At 48.6% G+C, this 4,067-nt stretch overlaps 1 pseudogene; it reads right to left on the minus strand.

Annotated features, from left to right (window-relative positions):
* Positions 1-282: 282 nt before the first annotated feature.
* On the minus strand, positions 283-3,710 carry LOC105474991 (phosphatidylinositol 4-phosphate 5-kinase type-1 alpha-like; annotated as a pseudogene).
* Positions 3,711-4,067: the final 357 nt, after the last annotated feature.

Genomic DNA, 4,067 nt, shown 5'->3' on the forward strand with positions numbered 1-4,067 from the left:
CATCTCTACTAAAAATAGAAAAAATTAGCTGGGCATGGTGGCAGGCACCTGTAATCCCAGCTACTAGGGAGGCTGAGGCAGAAGAATCACTTGAATCCAGGAGGTGGAGGTTGCAGTGAGCCAAGATCACACCACTGGACTCCAGCCCAGGCGACACTGTGAGACTCTGTTTCAAAAATAAAATAAAATAAAATAAAATATTGGCTAACCTCATAGATACGGACTGCCTGTTAAACAGAGGTGTCTCCACCTTAGCTCCACAAGCAGGAGAGCACTGTTGGAAAAGACAGGAAGAGCAAAGAAATCCCCTCTGGAGAATGATCTAAAATTCATTTGATAAGTCTTCATATTTACAAAAACAACCAGAATATGTTTCAAATTGCAATAATAATCATCACAGCCTGGCAGTGAGTAGGACTCTGCCTAGGAAGGGCTATGATCTCCCAGCTCATGGCTGCCCCATGTTTTAACAAAGGAGTAAAGATTATCCCATGTCCCACTCTCTCCATTCCTTCAGCCTTAAGAAATTCATCAAGAAAGGAAGAGTTTAAAGAGGAGCTGTCCTGGCAGAGCAATCACCACACTTCTCTTCACAAACACCATCTCTCTTCGGAGGGAATCCTATGACTAGGCATCTCGTCAACACTTTTGGAGTTTTGGTCTGAAACTGACTTGAAATTGTGTGCTGTGCGCTTTTTCCTTTATTCAGGATAAAAAGAAGAAGAAGAAAGTTGGGAGGTGGTTAAACACCCTTATCCCCTCAAAGCCTTTACAGAGATTACAGGGATCTTCTTCCAGGGATCAGAGAGAAAGAACTGAGGTGGGGATAATGTGCTAGCAAGTCTCCTGAGGAAATTATGAGTCCAGCTCCTGGTGAAAGACAAGTGGAAAGAAAACTGCCAACTTCAGCCATCCCATTTCCAGCATGAAGAATGGGGGTCTTCATGCAAGTTTCAATTGTGAAAGCCAAGATTAGCCCGTTGAAAATCCATCCACCCAATTCTGGAGTGCAGGGGTTGCTGCGGTCCTCAACTGTCTAAGGCACTAATGCCCATTCATGAGGAAGGGGAAGGAGATGAGGTTCTTCTTCAGGAAGAAGATGGAGAGCTCCCCCCGTTTCCATTACATTCCTTTTTGATGGCCAAGTAGAAGAAAACTCAGCATTGCTGGGGCAAGGACTGACATCTTGGGATCACAGAGATGGCAGAATCTTGTTTCAGGTCTTCTGAGGCTTTGTGCTCAATGGGTGAACTCTTACTCTGCAATGTCAAGTTTTTCCAAGGTTGTACTTGTAGTTAAAATTTGCAAAGTCTCTCCAACTACAGGTGAGAAACTGGGGTCAGGAATAGGTGTGCCCTCACTGATTTCCTCCAGTGGTGGAGTCTGAGGTAAAACATTAGAACAACCAAGGTGAACACCTGGCTCCTCTTCCGCCTTTGTTGTGGCTTGTGCCTTGTGTTCCCCTGAGACCGATGGCTGGTAAGTAATGCAGGGGTTGTTACTGGAGCTTGCTCACCCAGAGAAAAATGAGCCAGACTGAAACTTTTTGGAAGGAGGAGGCTTCAAGGGGATCTTCTTCCTTTTTTGAGACAGGGTCTAACTCTGTTGCCCAGGTTGGAGTGCAGTGGCACAATCTTGGCTCACTGCAACCTCCGCCTCCCAGGCTCAAGTGATTCTCCTGCCTGAGCCTACCAAGTAGCTGAGATTACAGGCATGCACCACTACCACCCAGCTAATTTCTGTGTTTTTAGTAGAGATGGGGTTTCACCATGTTGGCCAAGCTGGTCTCAAACTCCTGACCTCAGGTGATCCATCTGCCTTGGCCTCCCAAAGTCCTGGGATTACAGGCATGAACCACCACGCCTGGCCGGGATCTTCTTAAATGCTGTGTTGCACATGAAGCACTGGAACCGTTCAGTGTAGAAGCCTGGGCGACGCACTGAGACAGTGTCCCCATCACGTACCAGGGCTTTCCGAGAGTGCTCCAGCTTCTTAACAAACCTGTAAGACTGTAGAATGTCAGTGATGCCAATACAAAGCAGGATCCTTTCCCCTCTACTCTCCTGGGCAGGGATGCCACCCGTATGGTCATCGGTCTCCATGGGGCTGCCCCATCAAGCCTCTCCCTGGATGGATTCCATGGCTGTGGAATACAGAGCCTTCTGGGGGGCTGGTCTTCAAGTGTCAATGGAGCATTGTGCTTCACTGCTTCAGGGCTTTCGTGCATGATCTATGTTGTGGATTGACATCAAGAGGCTATAGTTCATTATCTCGAAGTCACGCTGCAGGGTCTTACAGAAAGCATTGTACATGTCAGCCTCCAAAAAAAAAATAGGACCATCGGGATGTTTTGTAAGAAGTCTAGGTTTTTAAATGTGGGAAGAGGCTTCTCTCACTCTTTCTGGGAAGCCTGCTTTTTGTAGGTTGAACCCTTGAAGTAAAATTTGATACGCATTTTGACCAGTCTTAGTAAGAGATTCTTCATCACCACAATCTGAATGTTCTTGCCACCTGCCTGCACACAGCACAGTCCATAGAATTTAGGCAGAAAAGTCCAAGGGTTCTGGTGGAGGTGGATGTGGTATCCTGGAAGCAGCTTCTGCGGAAACTCCACCTCTTTATGTTGAACTGTTTTAATAATGAATTCATCGTGGCTGGACACATAACAGGGAACTATCAGCTCCAGAGCTACTGAGTTCAATCAGTGGCTCACTGCAGAGGGAGTACAAGCCATCATCAGGGCGGACACCAAATAGCTCCTGAAAGTAGCGGAAGGCAACAGGTGCATAGGTCTTGAAAGGAAAGTCACTGCTGTGATGAGCAGGGGTCAGGTCGCTCCCTTCACTGGGGAAGAAGAGACTCTCCACCATGCAGAAATCTTGCATGAGGACATCACGCTGGGGTGTGGGACCCAGGCTCCCCACAGTGAGTAATGCCCAATCCCATGGCACATTTCAAGGCTGATGCGGTTGTCTTTCTACAGGTTGTCTCTCCTGAGGAATCAACACCTCAATGGCCTATTTTCTTGATGGGCATGCCTGAGACACAAGGCACCTCAGACGCAATGAGTCTCTTGATTCCAGATGCTGAGGACGAGGTACAGGAAGCGACCCCAGGATCAAAGGATGAAAAACCGACCACAGAGGAAGCTCTGAAGAGGCCGACGCCATCTTGGCAGCCCCTCTCCTCGGCGGCCTGGCCTCTTCCCATCCGGCTTTTCCTCTGCTCCAGTGGAATCTTCCTTCCCCAAGCCCCTTCACAGAACCCGTGACTGCGCCACCTCCCGGCCCGGCGGACCCCCCACAGACGCGTGGAGCCGGCTCTGGACCAGCTCAGGGCCGCCCCATTCGCCTGGCCTGGGGAGAACTCCTGCCTCAAGTCCAGCCGCGAGTTTACCCGCTCCCCACAGGGGGCACTTTCCGCTTTCACAAAAGACTAAGCTCCCGGGAACAAGCCACACCTGGAAAACAAACGGGGCATGAAAAGCCCCAGCGGAGCGAACGCCCCGCTCCGTCCTCCTGGACGGCCTGTTTATGCCCAACCCGGTCGCTCCACTCCGGTGGCCCAGAAAAATCCGAGCACTGCTGTAATAGATTTTATTATGAAATTACAATCATGAGCCTAGATATCCACTAAAAAGCAATCAAATCAAACATAATTAGTCAATCTAATTAATTTAAATTAATGTTTATTCACTCATTCACTGTTCATCTGCTCACACTTGCTCACACACTGGTAATAGCAAGCGCCAAAGGCTTAAGAAAAAATAGTGAGAGAAAAATAAAATTGAGATGCAATATGCAAATCCCTTGCTGACTATGTGTTCAAAGAGACAGACAATCACTGCTCAGAGTCGCCGATGTTCTGGGCAGAGAGCCGATGTTCTCTAGGACCACAGCTGAAAAATCACTCGTTTTGTGGAAAGTTGGGTCCTAGGAATTGGGGTACGAGACTGGACATTTTTAAAGGGGAGAAAAATAGAAAGTACCCAGCACAGCCAGTGATATTTGAGGAGCACAGGCATGAGCGAGGTGCCTCGGGACAAGACCATGAGCCGAGGGCGCTCC

This window comes from Macaca nemestrina, chromosome 4, assembly GCF_043159975.1.
Source record: "Macaca nemestrina isolate mMacNem1 chromosome 4, mMacNem.hap1, whole genome shotgun sequence".
Classification (NCBI taxonomy): domain Eukaryota; kingdom Metazoa; phylum Chordata; class Mammalia; order Primates; family Cercopithecidae; genus Macaca; species Macaca nemestrina.